General features: G+C 37.8%; 1 long non-coding RNA gene across 2 annotated transcripts; it reads right to left on the bottom strand.

The window, feature by feature from the left end:
• Positions 1 to 12835: 12835 nt before the first annotated feature.
• On the bottom strand, positions 12836 to 23654 carry LOC114314276 (uncharacterized). Of its 2 annotated transcripts, none has more exons than XR_014338466.1 (2): positions 23032 to 23654; positions 12836 to 13244 (listed from the first exon to the last, which is right to left on the bottom strand). It is a non-coding gene; the product is annotated as an uncharacterized LOC114314276 (long non-coding RNA). The 2 variants fall into 2 exon arrangements; XR_014338467.1 differs by lacking the exon at positions 23032 to 23654 and adding an exon at positions 20618 to 20756 and having other exon boundaries at positions 12867 to 13244.
• Positions 23655 to 25369: the final 1715 nt, after the last annotated feature.

Genomic DNA, 25369 nt, shown 5'->3' with positions numbered 1-25369 from the left:
AACTCAATCAAGCGGAATTAAAGGACGACAACAAGATAGATTCAACTACCAACTTCACGGAATCAAGTCCGGAACACAATAGAATAGTAAAGGGACAATCGGGATCGCTATAACAACCTAGGGCGGAACGACGCGTCTGAATACTGGAATGCACACTAGGTTGAGTGATGAATCCAATGCCGCAAAAATGAAGCCAATTGGACTTCAAACGAAGGAGACACAAGGGCCCAAAGTCAGGAGTTCGAATCTACAAAATCTGTATTTTCAAGTCCTGTTGCATGAAGAATTCGGCTTTGCACCATCTGGGCCATTATCAATTCATCAATCTTATTCGGCAGTACATCACACTTTATACGGCAACCTTTTTCGACTAAACATTGTTAACTTATTCAGCACTAGAACTCATCGGCATTATGAATGCTGCATGCATATGATCAACTCGGCTTCGGCAAATTATTCGGCAAAAATTACACAACATTTCTTATGCGGCACACTCTTTGCCTATAGTTTACACTTCTTCGGTAAAGTTGTCACTTATTCGGCACTAATATCTCGGCATGGAATTAGCATCTCGGCTTGCCAAAATTCACATCTGAACATACCACAAGATTCGTATTGGCTCAAAGAGTCCAAATGCATCAACCCGAGGAGCCAAGAAGCAACCCAAGTCTGCCGAAAGTAGTGAAATGGCTCACACGTTCCGTAAACTGAAATTTCAAAAGCTATCAAACTCAAGTTTTGATCATACCATTGTGAAGTACTCATTAAGACGAGTCCAACGCAATAAACCGCGTCAAAATCGGAGCTAAAACGAAGCCATACGGGCTTATCAAAGTTTGCCCAGAAAATGAATTCTTTTGTTGGAGCAGACAACCCAGCAAGATATGAAGAAACAATCCTGTGCTTCGCGGTTGCATTACACCCTGTTGATATGAGCCGTTTGATCCATTTTGGCTATAACTACGCCATCAGGAGTCCGATTATAGCGATCCCTTAGTTGTTTCCAACTATTTGAAGCATTCTGAACACATCCGTACGGTTTGATTTTGCAAATTCCATACCCAAAATTTGTCGATTTTATATGCAGTGCCACATATCACAGCTCAAATAATACTTTTGCCGCCAAGCCTGGCATTTGATCAATGCCGCATTCAACAATTTTGGCGTCTTCCTGCCACTATAACAACCCGCATTATTCGGCAATTTTGGCTCAAGTCTATTCTGGATTCCTTCCGAATAACCACACATTCGAGCACAGTAGGGCAACTATACTTTGTTCTCGGCTTACTTCTCGTCAATATTGGCCAACGTCTAATCTAAATTTCTTCTGAATACCTAACGTCATTCGCAAGCAATGGGGCAACGTCGATCTAATGTTACATATTCACAACAATGGAAGTAATTTTCCAACTAATTCCATGACAATGGTACAATTTAATCGGCTTCACACTTATCGCTGAACTCACTAACAACTCTCACTTGGCGTTTTTGATTCGGCCACTTGGTAGTTCAATTGATCGGCATGAAATTTCAGCAACAGTATCTTAGGGCGAGGATATAATCCTCCATCTTCCCTGATCATATCACAAGCACCCTACTTTGTCTTGGCTTCATTCCGATATCACCGTTGCATCGAACAAAGGCACGGAGTCTGTTTCAAATTTTTATCGGCCTACTCGGCAATTTTGGCCCCTGTCAATTTTATTCCTTCTGAATAACCAATCTTATTCAAAAGCAATGGGGCAAATATATGTTGAACAAGAAACTCAACTTCAATAAATTGGCAACCATTGCCAACCAAGTTCTTAGCAAATCCAACCCCGAAGGGATGCCGACGCACCGCGAAGCTAAAAAAAATCGTCAACCAAAAGATCAGCACAATCACCGACCTAAGTGTAGCTGACCAACCTTTTGGCGAAACAAGTTTATTCACCTAAGCAACATTATTTGTCAACTTTATGCATTGTCAAACTTTATGCAGCAACATTGGCCACAGTATTCGGCAACTTTATTCACCTAACAACATTATTTGGCAAAACAATTGCCCACTGGGACATCAGTCAATTTTTCGTTTTCCAATTAGGGCACATCAACCGATCATCATCTCGGCACCTTTGATATGCATACATACTCGGCCAACTTGGTACAAACATCACAATGACGTCTACTTGAGTTACAAACTACCGCTCCTTTTCTCACAGCTTGACGCAAGCGCCCGTTTTGGGGCAACACATTACACACTTGGCAGTCGGTAGCTTGCATATTTTTGTGCGCCGTCATTTTACCAAATCCGAATATTCCCTGCAACATAGGGCAATGGGAATATACATTCCTTCCGACTAACACCTGTCATTCGAAAGCAATGGGGCAAGTCTACCTTGGACTAAACGCAAACCGAGCAACTAGGCAATTAAATAGTTGGCCCAATATCTACTTGGAAATTCCATACAAGTGGAGCAATATTATTGGTGATTAACACGTCCACCTTATTCGATACAGGATACATTATTCAAAGTCCTTGCCATATTGGCACTTGGTTGCCACTTAAAATCAGCAAAAGTCTCCGAGTACAGCACAATCTTCGCACTCGGCACAGAGCACTGTTAGCAAAGGCCTACACCCATGCCTGGGGGTTAGAATACCACGGCCTGCACCCATGCCCGGGGTTTAGAATACCGCAGCCGGTACCCATGCCCGGGGGTTAGAATACTGCAGCCTACACCCATGCCCGGGGGTTAGAATACCGCGACCTATCGTTATGATTTATTTGTATTCCTTTCTGGATTTTAGCTCACCCCCCTCATCCTATGACAGACTTATATACATTTATACATACATTCAAAACATATATACATTTATACATACATTTATGACATACGTATATTTATACATACATTCAAGCATACATGCAGTCATTCATTCATACATTTTATTCATTTATCAAATGTATTCTTCGTCAAATGACCTAACATCTATTTGAACAGTATAACTCGGCAATAAAAGCTCTCATTCCTCTTACCGAAGACAATGAAAGTTTTGGGACAATTGTGAGAGCCAGAAAAATATAGGTACTAGCTTATTGGGCCTAACCCAAACAAAGCCTACAATGGGTCCAGCCCAAACAAATATCACACCCCCCATCTATATAAAAGGGGGCATCCTAAGTGGAAGGTATGTCTGATCTCTCTCCACAAAACACACACCCCTTCTCATATATATAGATACTATTTCTTGATTCAAGGACTAACTTCATCATCGGAGTACTCTCGGCCGGCAACCTCGGTTGGGTGGCACCGACTATGTTCCTCATTGCAAATCTGCAGGGGTGAAGCTCTTCTCTTCGTTGGATCTCTACAACATCCATGCGAGAGGATATTTCATGGTCTCACAAAATTCTATAAAATATACCACAAAAAAGTGTCTATCATATGTCGCAATTATGATCTTCGTGGTCTTTAGTTATGACACATTATAGTGTTAGATATAATTTAGTTATAAGTTCTTGTGGTTGTTATTTTAGTTATGATTATATATCAAGTAATAATTAGTTATAACTCATTCTGATATTAGTTATGACCTATTATAATTTATTTATTTATTTATTTATTTTATAATTGAAGATATGTTGCTTGATTATAATTTATATAGAGGTCATTTTAGTTATGAATGAAAAGAAACACATGGATGATAAACTCCACATGTCAAATGTAACTAACAATCTAATAAATTTCATATCTTCATTGAAATTAATTATGTATGCATGTCAATAATGATAGACATCGCCATTATATTAAAATTTTCATAGATAATAATATGACTCATCATAGTCTTTTTATTTTCAATCAAAATAACCATTATTATTCTCATAATTTTAAAAATGTCATTGACATTTCACTTTAAATAATATTTTCATAAATTTTTTTATTTAAAATATTTTCTTTATGTTAAAAAAAAAAATCCTAAAACCCAAGAAGGCACGTGACCCCTGGGCCCTATGTGCCTCCGTCACTATCTGTTAGGTAAGAATGGCAACGGGGCGGGGTGGAGCGGGGTGGGGCCGGGGATCGCACTCCCCGTCCTTAATCCCCAATGGTAAACATTTCCCCGACCCTGGCCTCGGCCCCGATCCCTGACGGGGAACCAATCACCATCCCTGTCCCCGCCCCCTAACGGGGATCGGGTTTCCCCGACCCCGAAAATTCCCCAGACCAAAAAAAAAAAAACCCAAACAGCAGCAGCAGATTCAACATCCTCAACATCATCAACATCCGATCTAAAAAAAAAAAAAACAAACAAACATCATCAACATGATCGACCAACATCAACAACAACATCATCAACATCACAGTTTATATTAATAACATCTTCAAAAGTTTATATTAGATCTAAGTAAAGAGAGAGAGAGAGAGAGAGATCTGCTCAGATCAGATCGACTCTGGCATCGCGGCACAGAGAGATTGATTCGGTGCTCTGGTTCGGTGCTCTGCTCAGATTGGCACTGGTTCGGTGCTCTGCTCAGATCGGCACTGGTTCGGTGATCTGCTCAGATCGACTTTGATTCGGTGCTCTCTCTCTCTGAGCGAGTGTGTTTGTGTGTGTGTGTGTGTGTGAGAGAGAGAGAGAGAGAGAGAGAAAGAGATGAGAGACGGTGAGGAAGAGAGAGAGATCAGATGTGAGAAAGAGAGAGATTAGAGGTGAAGAAGAGGTGAAGAAGAGAGAGATCAGAGGTGAGGAAGAGAGAGAGAAGATATGAAATAATGAAATTGATGAGAGAGAAACTAATCAATATATATATATATATAGGTACACCACTTCGAGGACAAAACGGGGCCGAGGCTAGGCCGGGGCCGGGGTTGGACACTTATCACTGTCCCCTGCACGAAATTAATCAGGGATAAATTTTTGAATACCATCCCCGCCCCGTCGGGGGTATTTTTCGGGAAAAAATGGTTTAAATCAGGGTCGGGGGATTGGGTCCTTGTCAGGCCGGTTTTAAATTGCCATCCCTACTGCTAAGAGTATTGCCCTTTAGTCTCTTTTTAGATTTGATTATAGCAAAACATGATACTAGAATGGAGTTATTCAGATGGAGGAAGGATACCAATTCACATTAGAATTGTGAGTTCAATTCATGGGAACCATTAATCAAGCATCGAATTTGAAAAAATTTAAATGATTAAAAAAATAAAAAATAAAAAACAGCTAATCACATAGATCTCCTATAATGTTTAATAATTATACTATTCTCCTTTACTTTATCTGACAATACGCACAATTGTTTCAATATCCTAGGAGGGGTTCTGGCTGCCGGCCTCCTTCTCTTCCTTTCACCTTTTTTTTTTTTTTTTCCTTTTCTTTATTTTTTTACTTAATAATATTAGAAGATTGTCCTTCCAATCCTTTTCAGCTCCGCTGCCACCACCTTATCATCAGCAGATCTACCACCTTCCTGCCGCCATGTATCTACCCTTACCAGATCTACCTCATCTTCTTCATATTTGCCTCTAGTTACTGATGTTGGAGTCACCTCTCATTCTTTCCGATCTTCTAGATTTGATGTTTGGCTTGTGCCCAAACTTTCACTCTCGCGCCCAAAACTTTAAGATCTGGTTTCAGATTTTTTCACAATCTGAAGACTGACGCTATTTAGCGTGGCCATTCCATGTTAAGCAACTACCTTAATCTCAATTTTCCATCTTGACCAGCGGAGGTGGAGCCTTCAGATTTCAAGTTGAAAGTTGCGGTGTAATGAAGCTTTAGATGCGTTGGCGACTTGTATATGGTTGTTTTCGGTTTGCTTTTTTATTTTTTTATTGTTTGCTGTAATAATCCTCCCTGTGTGAAGGTCATGTCCCTCCTTTGTGAGGGTTTTTTCTCCTTCTCTATGAAGGCTAGAATTTTTCTTCCTACAGAAGTTCATCATCTAACCATTAGGCTTTCATAGTAATGTGTCCTGTAATACAAATGGGTTCGAGAGAGAGTGTCTGCCTTCTCTCTAGAAACTACCTCAGTTTCTAGGGTTTTCACCTCCTCTTTGATGATGACTGATCCTTTCTCTAATGCAATGTTCTCTACCTTAGTGAATGCGAGTGTGTCACCACTTGACTCTCCCCAGTTGTTGGTTAGGAATGAGGCAAAATCAATTGATAATACCCAGAACGGTATCGTTAATCTTTCTGATAATGATTTGTCGACTCTCGTGGAAATAGCTCAAAGAAAGGGGGGTTTGGAGGACAAGCAATCAAAGGCCATTTCAAATCTTACCAATCGTCTTCTTTTATTGAAAAGCAAACTCAACCTAGATGGATCCTCTGTTGCATCCGATGGTCTGAAATCGGTCGTTGCTGGTCCAGGGAGGTTTGAGAATAAAGAGATATATTTGCAAATTCCCCCTAGATGGAGCGATTTGGTTGAAACTAACTTAAAGTTGGCCTCTTAGGTTGAAGTACCCAGCAGCTCTGCTGGATTAAGGGAGATTCAAGAACGTAGGGTGGATGTTTCAAGCATGACCCTCAATCTGGGCCAACCTCTCAGGCTAGGTGGAAGGGGTTATGGATCTTATCGTAGAGGGTGTGGTAGAGGGAGTAGGGGCAACCCCAACCAATCGGGTTCTGTTCATGGAGAGGTTGATGCAATTCCAAAGGAAGAAGACAGACCAACCAAAACTTGGGTAGATGTGGCAACGATGCCAAGTAGATCTCCGATTAAGCTCAAGTATATTCCTCTCCCGCCTTCAAGTGATCCAAATATTGTGGAATTGCCCCATCGCAATGAGGGTTTGGGAAAATGGGAATCATGCTTAGTGGGTTATTTTTTGGATAAAAAACTACCTTTCAACTATATTAGAAATAGTGCTTTCAATCAGTGGAAAAACATAGGCCTGAAGGAGGTTCAAGCAAATGGTGACGGCTTTATGTTCTTTATTTTTGACAATAGGGACGCCTGTGGGAGGGTCCTGGAAGGAGGGCCTTGGTATATGGGTAACCAATTGCTACTTTTAAAGAAGTGGAAAAGAATGATGAGACTTACTAAGGAACATGTTTCACAAATTCCAGTTTGGATTAAATTATTTAATGTCCCTATGGAATACTGGGACTTTCAAGGGCTGAGTAGAATCTCTAGTAAGATTGGACTCCCGTTATTTATGGATCATCTTACTTCCACTGGGAGTAGAGTATCCTTCGCAAGGGTGTGTGTGGAGGTTAATGTTGACTCCCCATTACCTCAAATTTTTTTTGTTAAGTATGAGGATGAAGTGGTGGAAATAAGAGTGGAATACCAAGGCATACCTGCTAAATGTGAACATTGTAGAGTGTTTGGACATGATACCAAAAATTGTATTTCAAACCAAGTGGCACAATTGGTCAAGATGCAAAAAGTAACTAAAGAGGATAATGAAAATGGATGGAAAACTGTTAAGTCCAAAGGGAAAAAGAAGATTGGGGAACCAGATGAAGGAGAGGGTAGTCAAGGGGGTCATACCCCTCAAATAGAATCACCACAGCATAGAGAGAACCTCATACCTGAAATTAACAATGAAGTTCCCCTGAAGGTACTACATGATGAAACATTGGGTTGGCCCAGGTTATGTCACCGCAAGCAATTCAGATTATGGATGCAGCTGAAACAGTAACTCTGTTAACAACTTCTGATGTTATGGAGGAGGACAGCAACCTATTAGCAGTTGACGCCTTAACTGTACATGATGATGCGCAGAAGACCCCTTCAGCAGCTTCAGGAAGCAAGAAGAAGAAAGGACAGGTGAAATCCTCTGGCAGCCAGAGGAAGAAAAACATGTAATATTTGATTTGTGTTGGGTTAACAGTAATAAATTGCTTATGGATTTTAAAATCTCTTCTTGGAAGATAAGATGGCCTAACGACCCTCTTAAACAAAAAGAAATTAAGAATTTTGTCTTGAAAGAGGAGTTAAAAATCCTTAGTATTTTGGAAACCAAAGTTAAACATGCTAATGAGTAGGCTATTTTTGGTTATATATTTAAAAATAATTAGGGCTTTTTGTCTAATTCCAACACCAATGCTTCTGGTTGTATTTGGGTGTGTTGGGACCCCTGCTTTTGTTTTGTTAGCCCATTATTTCAATATGAACATATTATTTTTTATGAAGTTCACTTGTTAGAACTTGATATACAATTTGTTGTGGGTTTTGTGTATGCTGCTAATCAACACCTGTTAAGAGTTACTCTTTTTGATAAGCTTGAGGAGCTTGCATCCCAAATATCCAATAGCCCTATTGTCTGGATGGGGGATTTCAATGCTATCAGATATCCTCATGAAAAGATTGGGGGCTCCCAATCCTGGTCCTCTGCTAAGGAACTGTTTAATCATTCCATTCTTCAAGCTGGTTTTGATGATATTTCCTATAGTGGTTTCCATTTCACTTGGGCTAACAAACAAGTGGATGGTCATTACATAGCTTCAAAAATTGATAGAGTTTTAGTGAATGATAATTGACTTAAGACTTTTCCGTTGTCTCATGCTCAATTTTGTCCCTCAGGCCCTTCTAACCACTCTCCTGCTATTCTTAGTATCATTCCTGATGGTACTGGTTTCAAGAAACCATTCAAATTTTTTAACTTTTGGGCTGACCATCCTGATTTTCCCTCTATTGTCAGAGGGGTGTGGTGGAAGTATATCAGGGCTCTCCTATGTTCAGAATTTGTTGTAAACTTAGAACTCTGAAACCTCTTTTGAAAAATTTGAACAAAAAATATTTTAGTGATGTCTCTTCTAGAGTTAGAGTCTCTAGAGAGGAGTTAGAGAATATCCAATTCAAACTTGATAGAGATCCTGGGAATATGGAGTTGCAATCTTTAAGAGAGTTTTGTGTAAGAAATATATTGATTTGTGTCAGGTTAAGAAGAGTTTGGCTAAACAAAAATCTAGAATTCAATGGCTGAGTTTGGGTGACAGGAACAGTAGCTTTTTCTTTAGGACTGTCAGAAATAACATCAACCAAGGTAGAATTAGTAGTATTACTATGGATAATGGGGTTAGGGTGACTAAACCCCTTGATATTCATGAAGCTTTTGTGTCTCACTTCTCCAATTTACTTGGTTCTCCAAGTGTGGGTACCTATGATGGGTTTGGTAGAGTTAATGATCTAATCAATAAAAGGCTTTCGAGTGCCCAGGTGACTACTTTGGGGCAAGATGTGACTGTTGAGGAGATTACTAGTGCGTTTTGGTTCCTCAATCCTAATAAAGCTCCTGGTCTTGATGGTTACTCTACGGGGTTTTTCCATAGTGCTTGGGATATTCTTGGTAATGAGGTCATCCAAGCTATTAAATCTTTTTTTGACTCGGGGGAACTGCTTAAGGAGATCAACTGTACCACTGTTGCTTTAGTGCCTAAGATCCCCAACCTTGGTAAGGTGGGGGACTACATGCCTATTTCTTGCTGCAACACTATCTATAAGTGTATTGCCAAAATCATTGCTAATAGGATCAAGATTGTACTTCCTGATATTATTGACCCTATGCAATCTGCTTTTGTCCATGGTCGGAGAATTGTTGATAATATTTTCCTTTCCCAAGAGGTTATGAGAGGGTACCATAAAAAGTTTTCCTCTCCAAAATGTTCCATGAAGGTTGATCTCATGAAAGCATATGATAATGTGAGATGGGATTTTTTGTTTGATGTGCTTAGAGCTATGTCTTTCTTAACTCGTCTTATCAATTGGATAAAAGCTTGTGTTACCTTCGTTTCCTTCTCCATTTGTATCAAAGGTAGTTTGCATGGTTATTTTCAAGGTGCTAGGGGATTGAGACAAGGGGACCCTTTATGCCCTTACCTTTTTGTCATTGTTATGGAAGTCTTGACTAGAATTTTAAATGAGAAGTCCCTTGATCCTCAATTCAAATTTCACTGGAGATGTGCGAAAAATAAAATTGTCAACCTTTGTTTTGCTAATGATCTCATGATTTTTTGTAAAGGGCATATTCAATCTGTTACTCTCATTAAGCAAGGCCTTACCAAATTCCAGTCTCTCTCTAGTTTAGCTCCCAACCCTAATAAAAGCCAAGTGCTCTTCTCTGGCTGTGATCATCACTTAAAGGGGAATATTCTGGAGGTTACTCAATTCCAGGAGAGTAAGCTGCCTGTTAGATATTTGGGTGTCCCTTTGATTACCACTAGGCTTAAAGCGGTTGATTGTGCTAGTTTGATTACTAGGATTACCAACAGGATTAAGTCTTGGACTAACAAAGTTCTGTCCTATCCAGGTAGGGCTGAGTTGATAAGCTCTATCCCGTTCTCTATGCAAGTTTACTGGTCCTCTCTCTTTATTATACCCAAAAAGGTAATTAAGCAGATTAAGGCTTTGTGTAGATCTTTTTTGTAGTCTGGTCTTGCTCTTAAGAAGTCTGGGGCTAAGGTTGCTTGGGATAGGGTGTGTGCTCCTAGAGGTGAAGGGGGTCTTGGGTTTAAATCTATGGAGATTTGGAATAAAGCTGTTGTGTCTAAACATATTTGGTTTTTAGTATCTGGGGGTGAGCAATCCATGCGGTGCCAACGGGTGAAATCTTACCTTTTAAAAGGTCATAGTTTTTGGAATGTCAAAGTTCCTAGTGATCCTTCTTGGGTTTGGAGGAAACTTCTGTCTCTTAGAGTCCTTACGTACCCTCTGATCAAATGTTTGATAGATTATGGTGAGCAAACTTTCCTCTGGTTTGACAATTGGCATCCATTAGGTCCTCTTGGGGCTAAGTATAGGGATAGGTTCATTTCTGACACTGCTCTTGGCTGCCAATCTAAAGTGAGGTCCATTGTCTCTGATACTGGGTGGAAGTGGCCTAATGAGTCCTCCTGGGAGGTGCAAGAAATCATTTCTAACACCCCTCCTGATTTGACTCCTTCTCTGTTGAGGGTGGACAAGGTTATTTGGGTTCCTACTTGTGATGGCAATTTTAGTATTGGGTCTGCTTGGCAGCAATGGAGAACCAAGTGGCCTAAGAACCATTGGGCTGGGCTGCTCTGGGGTCCTCATTCTATCCCTAGAGCCAGCTTTATTGTGTGGATGGCTATCCTGGATAGACTCAATACCGGTGATAGACTTGTCATTTTTGGTATTAACCCTGCCCCCATTTGTCCTCTGTGTGGTTATAATGGAGAGGACCATGACCATTTATTTTTCCACTACCCATTTTTCTCTAGAGTTTGGGTTGCTATCCTCAGAAAATGCAATGTTAACTGGACTTGTAATAGCTGGGTGGATGTGGCGGCAAGAGATTGTCAGGGTAAATCTCTAGCTACCATTTTTAAAAAGCTTGGCTTCTGCTGCACTGTTTATCAAATTTGGTTGGAGAGAAAAAACAGGGTGTTTAACAAAGAAAGGAAACCTGAAGAGGTTGTCATAAAAAGCATTATCAACATGATCCGGTTCAGATGTTTGGCTTTGAAGAACATTAAGAATTCACCAACTGATGCTTGGTTTCAGCAAGAATAGAGGCTTCCAGCTACCATTATAAATTTGAGTGGAGGGTAGCTTCTTGAGGGTTGAGTGTTGTTTTTGAGAGTTGAGTGCTAGTGAGAATATACATGAGGGTCAAGTGATGTGAGCCATATGGTGAGGTTTACTGTTTAAATGTTGTTATCTATCATGTTGCTGTGCAGGTTGCAAATCTGGTTCCTTTATAGGGATGGTGGGTTGAGAGAGGGTGAGCCCTTATATATTGAGTAAGTGCTGTAAGCTGTGGGTTAAGTGAACTAGTTTCAAAAACTTTTTAGCTTTACTGCAGGTACTTATGGCTGGTTCTTATTACAGGGATTTTTCATTATGGGTCTAGTGAAGGAAGACCTTAATTGTTTGTTGAATTGGCGAATTTTCTCACTATTATTACTCTATTGGTTTCCTTTGGTTAGATCTATGTGGGTGGTCCTAACAGGTCATGTTGAAACTTGGAAGTACAAAGTTATAGGGAACGTAATCTTGAACCAGGCTGCAATCTGCGTCAGTTCAATGAATGGAGTGTGCTAGACAGTTGTCTTTTTATTTTGATGGTGCTACACATTTGGATAGAAAGTATGGAGCTGAATTCCAACTGGTTTTGTGCTCATATTCTAAGGTTTCTACCTATTCCCTTGTGGGTTGTGATTGGGGTCTTATTTTATTTTCTTAAGCTTTTGGTTTATGTATTTTGGTGTATGTGGCTACTCTGGAAGAACATAACATTGATTGGCATCTTTTGTGTGTGTTTCTGAGCTTGGTTATGGAGGCAACTAGTATGCTAGTTTTTGCTAACAAATTGTTGCTAATAGATTTGCTACCAGTATGGCAGCCAATATGCTAACAGATTGTGGCTGCTTTGATAGGCTTGTTTTGTTTGTGCTAGCTAGTTATATATTAGCATATATGTTTTAGTTGGTAAATTTTGTATAGCTTTGTTAGGGCCTGGGGTATTCCCTTTGTATTCTTGTAAATTTTCTTGTTTTATTTTATGACTTATTCACCCAAAAAAAAAAGTCCATCATCTTTTTCTGATATCTTTTGCTACCGCTATACGAGATTGCTCCATTTTTTTATTGGTTTTGCAATGAAGATTTTCTTCCCAATCTAAAAAAAACTTGCAAACTAAAGTGAAGGTGCATGAAACATATCAAGCAATTCTTTTTTTCCTGAGTAATATAATGACCTAGACTTGAGATCTAACATCAGACGAACACGACCTATTTGATCCATTCTAATCCGCAATGATCCAATAGAAACTTGAAAATTCCATTCCAAATCATGGAATTGACAATTGCTTACATCTATGGCTGAAAAATATCTACACTTTTCCAACTAATGTAAAATGTATTAATAAAAAAGATGCCAATTCAAAAGGGTAAAACTCATATTGAGGCCAATTTAGGAAACAAACATATATCGACCATATCATAAGCATTTTGGTTAGCTATAACATTTTTCAGGAAAACAATATCACAACTCGGTGAGATGCTCTTGGAAAATTCAATAACTCTTGGGAAAATTCCTGCAATCTCTCTGACATGACACGGTTTTGCTCATCAACATCTACAACTCGCTAAATCACAATCATTATTTTTTTCCAAAACCACAACACTTTTGAGCAGAAACTGCCCTAGTTGAATAGCACAAGACTCTGTTCTGAGGCCATGTGTGCAGATAGTCTTGAGGTAGCTCGTAAGACAATAGAAAGATTGCTGCTGCAGATTCCAAAAGTTTTCTCCATCGATCTCATACTCCATAAGCCATCGATCATCGTTCTAAAAGTTCAAAGTTCAAAGTGCAAGTTAGGTCAAATACAATTCAAATCATATAATATCCACAGTGAAAATAAGAGTAAACATAATATATATATATATATATATATATAAAGTGAGTGAACCTATAACATGAAGAGGATCATTGCTAGGACATAAGTGTATATCAAACATCTTCAAATTAGGGGAATTTCTCAACAACCTAGCAATCCTAGGGAAGTTCCACTTTGTCAACATCATCTTAAGAACTAAGCACCTCCAATTCAAAACTGGGCAATAACTTTTCATGAACTCCCATATAGTGAAAATCTAGGCAAATTGGAAAATGTAACTTAAAACACCAGTTTGTATGAACAGTGTCAAGTCTTTTTTCACTTTTCCAATAACTATTACCCTATTTCCATTCAGTAATTATTACATCCAATAACTGTTCGAATAATTTTTCTCCTTCATTAGTGTTTTTGCACTCACCACTAGTCACATATAAAGCTAACTCTTATTGATTTGATTGCTCATGGTTAAAAAGGATAAGTTAGGATAGAGTAATAATAATAACATTCTATATTGAAACAAACAGACAAACAATAATTGTGTGCTAACGCTACATAATTCGTATAATAAACTTTTAGAGTATTCCTTGTTTTTTTTTTCCCCAACAATTTATGTTGAATCAATTTGCCTGGACAACAAATCTTTGATATGCGGCATAAGAACATGTTGTGTGCCAAATACTCAAGACGGGTTAAAATGGGGTTAGGCTTAGATAGAGGACATAGTTGGAATGTTATAACACAATACAAATTGCGAGATTTGTTTTCTTCTAACCACGTTTTGGATAATGAAACTTAGCACTCTCAAACTGTACAAGTTGATCCTTTTATTTAAATTAATCATGATAAAGCAGTGAACAAATTGCTACCATGTAGATTGTACACTAAGTTCTTCAATAAGGAGATAATATCGTACCAGAATAGTCCTAGTAGACACTACAATGACCTTAGCATGATGGACCTTCTCAAAAATCATTTTGACATCTTGATACTAACCACGAGCACAACAGAAACCATCACCATGGAAGTCAAGAGCAGTATCAACAATAGATGGTACATTATTCAAATCCAAGCATTCTATCTCTAAGAAATTAAATGATGTGACATATGGGCAATAAATTTCTAGCCTTCAATGACAATGTCTGATGAGCTCTATTACCACATTCTTCAGATTCACAAAAGTAAAATTCAGCTTAAGTAATCCATAGCACTCAGTTAACACTACAAAAATTTCAGTTTTTTGTGGCAGTAAAAAACTTTTAGCGACGACAAATTGGGGGGTCACAACAGAGGGCGTTGTTAAAACGTTTTAGCCCACCTTTTTTTTTTCAATAGCAAATGTGGCCTTTTGTGACGGCATTTTACTATCGCCTATAATATGTAAAAAATTGAGACCTTTTGCAACGATAATGTTGTACCGTTGCTAAAAGTTTTATTTAAGACGGCAAAAAAAATATTGTCGCGAAATGTTTTTCTGTTATGACGGCATGACCTCTGTTGCCAATTTCTTTTGCGACGGCATTGCCTATGTCGCCAAAAAAATAGATTTTAATTCTAATGTTTTTTGTGACGGTGTGGTGCCGTCGCCAAAAAAAAAAAAACTATAATAAAATTATTAAAAATATTAAAATTACCTGTATTAAATATAAAAAAATGAAAAAGAAACCAATAATTGCATAATAATATAAAAATTCCTGTATAGAAATAACAATTTCTCCATAATAAAAATATTCTTGCATTCATAACTACACATCAACAAAGTTAGCCCACTACATAATGTTCCATAATGCATATATAATGTTTAAATACATAATGTTGTTCACAATTCAAAATAACATAAACCAAAAACAAAAGTTTTCCTCATCATTCTCCGTGGATAACAAAAACAAAAGTTAGTTACATTCTTCACAGGCATGCATTCCACAAAAAGCAAACTCCTACTCGAAAAATATCTAAAAACAAAAAACAAAAATAATTAAAGACAATATAATTATGTGTTAATATGTTAATTACAAAAAAAAAAAGAGAAATTAACTACTATACAATTACAAAGATAATTAAGTAAATAATTTTGCCTAGACCGAAATTCGGCTCTAACTTCCAAACCAGGAACCCGATTCGAGTCTCATCTTCTTCCATAAGTCTCTCGTGCCAAGGCGGTCGTGTGTGCCAAGTTTCGTGCTAATCCGACACCATTTGGTGATTTTGGGGCATCAACACCTCGAATTCTAAGTTTCTTTAGGAGCTAGTTTGTCTAGACCGAAACCTAGCTCTAACTCCCAAACCGGGAACCCGATTTGAGTCCCGTCTTCTCCCACAAGTCTCTTGTGCCTAGGCGGTCGTGTGTGCCAAGTTCCATGCTAATCCGACACCGTTCGGTGATTTTGGGGCGTCAACACTTCGAATTCTAAGTTTCTTAAAGAACTAGTTTTGCCTAAACCGAAATCCGGCTCTAACTCCTAAACCAAGAACCCGATTCAAGTCTTGTCTTCTCCTACAAGTCTCTCGTGCCTAGATGGTCGTGTGTGCCAAGTTTCGTGCTAATCCGACATCGTTTGGTGATTTTGGGACGTCAACACCTCGAATTCTAAGTTTCTTAAGGAACTAGTTTGCCTAGACCGAAATTCGGCTCTAACTCCCAAACTGGGAACCCGATTCGAGTCCTGTCTTCTCCCACAAGTCTTTCGTGCCAAGGCAGTTGTGTGATTTTGAGGTGTCACTTTTTCCATGCTAATCCGACGCTGTTTGGTGATTTTGAGGTGTCAACACCTCGAATTCTATGTTTCTTAAGGAACTAGTTTGCCTAGACCAAAATCCGGCTCTAACTCCCAAACTGAAAACCCGATTCGAGTCTCGTCTTTTCCCATAAGTCTCTCGTGTCTAGGTGGTCATGTGTGCCAAGTTTCATGCTAATCCGACGTCGTTTGGTGATTTTGGGACGTCAACACCTCGAATTCTAAGTTTCTTAAGAAACTAGTTTGCCTAGACTGAAATCCGGCTATAACTCCCAAATCGGGAACCCAATTTGAGTCCCGTCTTCTCCCACAAGTCTCGCATGCCAAGGCGGTCGTATGTGCCAAGTTTCGTGCTAATCCAATGCCGTTTGGTGATTTTGGGGCGCCAACACCTCAAATTTTATGTTTCTTAAAGAACTAGTTTGCCTATACTGAAATCTGACTCTAACTCCCAAATCGAGAACCCGATTTGAGTCCCGTCTTCTCCCACAAGTCTCTTGTGCCAAGGCGGTTGTGTGTGCCAAGTTTTGTGCTAATCCAACGCCATTTGGTGATTTTGGGGCGTCAACACCTCGAATTCTAAGTTTCTTAAGGAACTAGTTTGCCTAGACCGAAATCCGGCTCTAACTCCTAAATTAAGAACCCGATTCGAGTCTTATTTTCTCCCACAAGTCTCTCGTACCAAGGCGGGCGTGTGTGCCAAGTTTCATGCTAATCCAACGTCGTTTGGCAATTTTGGGGCGTCAACACCTTAAATTCTAAGGGTTCGTTTGGTTTGTATTTCTGAAAATTTTTTGGGAAATTTTCTCTACAAATAAGTTTTTAAAAGTAATCAAACCAAACAAATTTTCCCAAAAAAATTTCTCAAAACTTGTAAACCAAACAAGTTTTCCAAACAAATCTCTCTCTCACACACATCAAATCAATCACTTTTTCCAAAACTCTCTCTCAAAATAATTTTCCAAAACATCTTTTGAAAAAAACCAAACCAAACAACTTTTCGTACTTTTTATCTCTAAAACACAAACCAAACATACCCTAAGTTTCTTAGAGAACTAGCTTGCCTAGGCCGAAATTCGGCTCTAACTTTCAAACGGGGAACCCAATTCGAGTCTTGTCTTCTCCCACAAGTCTCTCATGCCTAAACGGCCGTGTGTGTCAGTTTTCGTGCTAATTCGGCACCGTTTGGTGATTTTGAGACGTCAACAACTCGAATTCTAAGTTTCTTAAAGAACTAATTTGCCTAGACTAAAATCTAGCTCTAACTCCAAAACCAGGAACCTGATTCGAGTCTTGTCTTCTCCCACAAGTCTCTTGTGCCTAGGCGGTCGTGTCTGCCAAGTTTCATGCTAATCCAACATCGTTGGGTGATTTTGGGGTGTCAATACCTCGAATTCTAAGTTTCTTGAATGCAGTGACGTCTTAATTAAGATCAAGAGACGTTAAAATCTCCAATGTAATTATGAATCTTAAACTTTAAATCCTTGAACTATTTCATATAGCATATATAAGAAAATCTTCTCCTGCTCATCCCATCAGACATGGATAATTAAAGTGTAACAACCCTCGTCACTGTTTACCGATAAACTACCGATTACTACTAAACAGAGACTGATTATGATTGATAACCGAAGTAATTGAAATACTAAACTGATTGACTGAAATCTGAAACTGATTGATTGACTGTATTTGTTTAAATGCATTTTCTATCTGTTGATTATTAATTGATCTGTTCGTGTTTTTATGGTTAAATTGCAAATTGAAGGCCTTATCGGCGACCATATCTGAAATTGATTAATGTTTTGTGTTCGTTAGAATTAATGTGATTTTATGGTGTATTTATCTGAAAACTGAATTGGTATGATTAAATTAGATTAAATATTGATAAATTGCATAGTTTGGCTTAATTACCAAAACACCACACTAGTGGCCCCACTAGATGAACCATATTTGAGCCTTATTATATACTTAGACAACATTTCATCAGCCACAATTGAACATCAACTGACCAAAAGAGGAGAGTGAGAGGTTTGGAGTGAATTCAACTTGATTTTGTGCATTGGCTTGAAGAATTGGAATATAGGTTGCAAATTAAGCTCCTCACCTTGTATTGGAGACTTAGGTAAGAGAATTCAACCTCTCATTGTTGTGTTTAAGCTTGTTCTTGCATGGTTTTGAGCAAGGTTAAAGTCTAGAGCCAACATATGGCTCAAATTGTTGAATTAGAGCTCAATTGTTGCATGCATGTGCATATTGATAAGTTTTGAGGTTGTAATTCATCATTCCTCACTTGCATGTCTATATTTTGAGAGTAGACCATGAATTCATCATGTTTTTGTAAGAGTTAGCTCATTTGAGCTTGTATTTAAAGCTTTGAAATGATTTAAGTCCATGCATGTTGCATGTTCATCTTGTTCATGAATATTGGTTTGAAATTGGGTTTGAATTGAACACCTTTGGGCTTTGATTTTTACAATTGAGCTTTGAATCATGTTAAACTATTAGTTTTGAAGTGTTTTCCAGGAAATGGGCCCAAAGGAATCGAATTTGATACATTTGTAGTTGAATTTGAGCTTGAGCTTCAAATCTAGGAATTCCAGATTTTGAACTCACGCTCGAGCGGGGTGACTGGCGCTCGAGCGTGGAAATCGTGCTCCAAGCATTTTGTTTTGTTTTTGAGTCAGCTCGAGCGGGGTAATTTACCCTCGAGCGGGACCTTGTGTTTTACGCTCGAGCGGGTGTCGAGCGCCCAATTGAGCGTGAATTTCACCTATCCAGCACTTTTGACTGTTTTGCAGTACGCTCGAGCGTCCAAGTTTGCGCTCGAGCGGAAACCTTTGTCTGCATGTCCGCTCGAGCGGATTAACCTACGCTCGAGCGGGACCCTTGTTTTCTGAAAATGCTTTTAAAGTGCATCTTTGCATCCTCATTTCATCCTAGGCATTCTTAGGCCTAGTTTAAGGCATCTTAATGAGGATATAGATGTAGAACCACACCGAGGCAAATTAGGGATTAAGTTATTATTTTCCCAACTGTGTAGCTTAGTGTGTGTTCAATCTGTAAACTGTGTAGGGTTGGTGACTGGTGACGCGCTCTAGCTTTACTATAGCCCAGAACTCTGTGAGTAACAACTGTGTAAAGATATGTTCAAAAATGATTATCTTCTGAACAATTGAACTGTACTGTTTCTGAATTGATACTGTTAATAGAATGAATGTATGTCCTCTATTCTAAACTGTATTGTGACATCCTTAGCAACTACTGTTACTAACTGTTCCTGTTACAGAGATCTCTGTCGGTTTCCTTGTTGGAACCACTACTGTTTACTGATTGATGGCCATCATTGACTGTTCGGTCTTTCAAGACCTACTGTTTACTGTACTGTTATGCTAATGGATGTACCACATATGACTGTACTAACTGAACGACTGAAATACTGATTTAATGAACTGTTTTCACTACTATAAGGACATTCATTCTTAACCTCTTTACGCATTGTGTTATTCACTAGGCTTTAGCTCACTGCTCATATATTTATGTAGGTGTACAGGCACCAGACCGCGGCTAGAAGCGTCGAGGTAAGCTCCAGTTTTGTCAAGCCAACCACTGTGCCTCACTACGAGGTTCCGAGCCTGTCAAGCTAAGGTTATGGGGTGTTTTAGTTTTCCCCCTTCTGTTCTGTTTTGTAGACTGTATAGACTGTACTGTACTGTTTAATAGGGATTAGGTCCCTGAACTGAATGATTGTATATATGTACATACTGTTTTGTCACTGACTGCATATATGTATGAAAAAGTCTTTTGCATATAGACTGTCACAGCTCATTGGACATTGTTTATTTACTGTTTTGACTTCCGCCATGTACTCTGTTTTACTGTATTACTGTTAAGCAGGCCATTGGTAATCTCGGATTACTGGCCGGTTACGGTGCTAAACCCATAGGGGCGGGTTTGGATCGTGACATAAAGACCATAGACAAAGAGACACTGATTGATTTCAACATTGCTCACATTTATGGACAAATAATGGGTCTATTTTAGAAAATATTAAAAACATAAAAGCAAAGAAAATTCACAAGAATGAGAATGAGAAAGAGATGTGCACTTATAATCATGAATAGAGTAACCTGTTATAATTATGTAAATCATCAAAACACGAAAACAATCATATTCGGATGCATAGTTAGATACATACACACATATACATGTATATATATATATATATATATATATATATAAGATAACAATAAAATTAAGATTTAGTGAATAAAATGCACCTTTATGGATAAAATTAACTAGTAAGATCATGTAATGATTAAATAGGAAATCCAAATTGCCATTTAGAAAATTACATGTTGGACATTGATTAATTTAGAAAAAGCAAAAATCGAGGAAATTTCAATATGAATTCATGTGGTAAAATTCAAACCAGTAGAGATGTGTATATACATACATATACATGGTAAAATCCACTATTTAGATGCTTAGTTCTTATTTTCTTCCTTTTTTGTGTTCTTCAATAACATTATATACATACACATGTACACATATTTTGATAATTATAAGTTGCCAATAAAATGAGAAAACTTACTTTGTGTGTGCAAATATTTGTTGCCAATTGGTCCATGATGAACCAAAAACAGAAGCTGCAGGGACAACTTGCCATAACATGGGAATTTAGCATGCCAACATATGTAAGGTACAACAACAAACAGCCAAATGAACTTGCAAGGTGACTTAGAAGTAGATGTCTACATGTTATATTAAGATATATTTGCAACTAATAAAATACTTGATCTCACATACTTCCTTTCAAAATCAAATAACAATTGAAATCCTAATATGCAAAGCACACTTTTTGGTAAGAAAAACCCAATTACAGATATGATTCACATATAAGATTCAAATAAATGTCTTCGAAACAGAGGAAGGCTTATCAAATTTTGTTTTTGTCCTCATTCATTCATGGTGGGTTTAAATAAAACAACACATCAAAAAATTCAAGAATAGTAATTGCAGATTCCATTATTTGATTTTTCTACATCCTTTGGTAGAAGGTTGGAGAGGATCCAAATAAATCTAAAGCTTAGGCCGAGCTACTTAAGTTTCATTCCGTAGAGTTAGGGTCTATGTCAATTCCTCCGTTTGTTGGTTTTAGACCAGGAAAGGCGAACTCTTTTAACTTACTGCCCTAGCTATTCTATATAGAGGGACTCAAGTCCAAGAAAAAGTATAACATCATTCAGTTTCTTCTTGGTGTTTGAAATGCAATGACAACCAATTGCATCACATTAGGAGGGTTAAGGTCGGCAAGACTCCTCTCCCCAAAACAAAATAACTGCATCGATATTTCTATCTAGTGATCATTCAAGACTTCTATCCACAATTCCATGTTTTAGACAAGGACCACAAGAAATTAGAAATGAACTTTTGGTAGCTCATGCTTTTCTGTGAAGAGTTCAAGATACCAATAATGATATTACATTTATGTTCACAAGTATTGTGTTTTTTTTTACCATTCTCACTTCTCTACAACAAAATTCTGAAAAGAACAACCCAATTTCTGCACAAGTGAGCAAACCATTGCAACACTCACTTAATTGCAAAGGTTGATCTGTTCTGTTCCTAGCTTTATTGGGTTCAAATTAGAAAGATTTTGTGCATATATTCAAGGTCTAAAACCAACATGCTTGGAATACACGGGGAAAGAATTATCACTACATTGTTATTCTAACTTGCATAGGCCTTGAATTGAGAATGCTTGACATAATCCCAATAACATTTCTAATATGGACATGTAAGAAGGTAACATCATAGAACACCTTGTCCCAAAAGGAAAAATATATAATATATATTTATTATTATAGTAAAAAAAAAAAATATGACAGAATCTCTACCTAGCTTAATACTGTAAAGCAGCTGCAGGAGAAACTTAACAAATTTATTTAGTACAATGACAATGTAAGATAACATGTTTGAGTGAAACGCAACAATAACTGCTATATATATACTTCACTACCACAATCCCCATAGAAAAAACAATGGGAAAATAGGAAATTGGCTTTATCAGTAAGAAAGACAAGTTCTTGATGAAACATTCACTTGGTTATGCATATTTCGAACATCAGAATCAGAAAGGTTCAACAAACAAGTTAAAAAATTAAATAACAAATTTGAATTTGAATTTGAATTTGAATAACAAGTTGTGCTTGTTTCCATGTTCATAGGAAATACTTTCACAGCTAACAAAACTCATTCTGGATTGGATTATGAATGTACTTAAGCAGTAGAAAATTAGTCCTTCGAACTTTTACCATGTAATCTTGGAAGACCAATAGAAAGAAGCAACAAAACCAAAGGAAAATTACAAGGATTATAATCTACAAGTTAACTATTTGATCATAAATAATTAACAAAAATATATATATTTTTTCATTTATATTGACCAAAATTACATTTATAAAAACATAACCAACACTACTTTGTTTCAAAATGCTTAAAAATCTTGACCCAGAATCTTTGTTTTGTCCCCAAAAACATCCACAACTATGCACCTTCATCTGAATTCTTTACATTGTCACTATCAAACATGTGAAAAATAAAAAACTATGTTTAGAGAAGGGTGACAATTTCAAAAAATAATTACTTGGATTGTTTTTCTTTTGGGTATAGATTTCGAAAAGGAAATGACCCAAATCCATGATTCGAACATAGCCTTAATTTGCACTGGTTTCTCATTTAAACGAAATGGTAAGAATATACACATAATTACATACAAACGCACACATTTATATACATCCCAATTGGCATTTGGAAGCAAAGATAAAATCAAAACCCAATTACGAGAACTCCTTAAAACAAAACAAAACAAAATTTAGGGATTGAGTAATCAAATCTAGTTTTCTTTCATTTTATTACACATGCACACACACACATATATCATATATGTATATATCTATATAGTGAGAGAGAGTGAAGAAGAAAGAGAGAGAAAGAGGGGGTTACCAAACGATGCTGCAAGCACCACGGCCGACGGGTTGAATCGGAGAGACGTACTTGAAGGGGACATAGGAGGATCGAAAAGAAGAGAAGAAGACCCATTTTGCGTTAGTTTAGAGAAGAAGACTCATTCAATAGTCAGTGAATAAGAAAACCCCAAATCAAAACTCTAGTTTGAATCTCCAAACCTGGTTTAAGGGTAACAAAATTTAAATTTTTGAGTTCCTCAATCAAAATCCTAATTTTTCAAAGGAAATTCACAAATCAAAACCCTAATTTTTGTTTTGATTATTTTTCGAAGGAAATTCACAAATCAAAACAAAATCTTAGTTCGACCACAGCGAACGACCCAACGACAAAGGTATCGGCAAAGGTATCTGAGATGCTACACTGCCACTGCCACTGCTAGCCGTCGTCACTCGCTGCTCACCGTCATTGCTCGCTGCTCGCTGTCGTCCCCCTTTGTTACTGTTGCCACTGCCGTTGCTTGCAGTCGTGAGAGTGAGAGAAAGAGATGATATCATATTTTGGGGATTTTTGAAATTGGGGATTTTTTGTTTAAGGGAATAGGGATTGGGGATTTGAGATGATGAGAAACAAAAGGGGGAAAGGAATAGGGGAATTTGGATAGAAAGAGCGGGAAAACGAAAAGAAAAAGAAGAAAAGAAGAGGAGAGGCGGTGTAAACAACGTCGTTTTATTTATTTTTTGTTAATATAAATTTATTTTTTTGTAGTTAATAATTTTTTTTTGATTTTTGATTTTTTTATTAGTTACTAAGGTTGAAAATTTATTTGTTTCATTTTTATTTTAATGAAAAAAATTATTATTATTTTTTATTTGGTAGAAATACGGGTAATATTTTAATGAAAAATATTTTTCGTTAAAATAAAGTTAATTTTTTGTGGTCAATGAAAAATATTTTTCTGATGCCCATTTTTTTTGGTGACTAAAAATCAAGAACTAATTTTTTGTGGTGGAGGAGAGGGAGCGACAGTAATGGTGCAGGTGGCGGATAAGAGGTGATGGTGGTGGTGGTGGTGGCGGCGGCGGCGGCGAAGGAGATTAGTAGTGAAGTTGTGGTAGTGGTAGAGGAGATGGAGTGGCGGTGGTGGAAGAGAGGTAATGATAGTAGTAGTGGCAGTAGTGGTGGTGGTGGTGGTGGTGGTGGTGGTGGTGGTGGTAGTGGAGTAGTGGCGATGGAAGTAGTAATGGTAGTCATAGAGGTGGAGTGACAAAGTAGTAGTAGTGGTAGTAGTGGAATGGCATTTGCAGTAATAGTGAAGGTGGTAGAAGAGATGGGTAGTGAGAGAGAGAGATGAGTGAGAGACAGATAGAGAAGAGAGATAGAGAGAAACAGAGACAGAGACTGAGTGATGACAAAGTGGTCACTAAAAGTGCATTTTTTTGTAGTGGTGTAGCTCTCCTTTTTCGCGCCCCCTTTCAAAAGTTCAAAAATATGCCCTACAGTTTGGACTCTCACGGTTCTGAATCTAATCTCACAAGTGCAATATGAAATTGATGAACACCAAAGAGTCCAAATCTGACAAATCTTTTAGAAAATCGATTTTGAATAAAAAATGCCAAAAATGGACTGTTTTGCCAGATACAGAGTCGCTACCTAAATATTTTATTTTGGGGAAATTTAGGAAACCCATGACTCGTGCCAAAGGCCACATGTCCGTCATCACCAAGATTGTCTCGGCTCAGGAACTTAGGTATGAGGGGGGAAGGTCATGAATACATTTGAGCACCCTTGCTCGCCCGATTAAAGATCGGCCTCTACTAATCATGATATGATTTTTATCAACATTACATGCTCTTATTCTGGTTTATCTAGGCTAGCATTTACTATGTGATGTGCGCACACACAAGTATAGACTAAATTTGCAAGAATTGGAACATCTTGAGTCATGTTTGTTTTGAAAATTGTTTCGAAATATGTACCACTTGAAAAAGTGATCGCATATGAACATTACTCCATTTATTCCAATTCAAGCAATTAGCCTTCATCCACAGGCATTCAAGTAGTTTATCATTTAAACACTTAGCCTCATGGTAAGCATACTAGACATGGCAACATTCACACATATGTGATATGTTAAAGCGAGTAAAGGGTTCACTTAGTACTCCAAGCCAAAATAAACAAAAGAGTTAGAAAAATGCATGATCCTAACTTTATGCAAGATGACTAGTGCAACACATACAATATGCAATTACTTAGGCTCGGCTACTAATATGGCATATGAAGCAATTTGATAGCATGCAGTTTAAACACGCATTCAAAGAAGTATTTGAAACGAAATGCAATTAGAATGATGAATCGAGCCTCGGTGTATGCAATA

This window comes from Camellia sinensis, chromosome 8 (genome assembly GCF_055761805.1).
Source record: "Camellia sinensis isolate YWXY chromosome 8, ASM5576180v1, whole genome shotgun sequence".
Classification (NCBI taxonomy): domain Eukaryota; kingdom Viridiplantae; phylum Streptophyta; class Magnoliopsida; order Ericales; family Theaceae; genus Camellia; species Camellia sinensis.
Note: the sequence above shows the minus strand (reverse complement) of the source record. Positions and strands in the feature narration are given on the sequence as shown.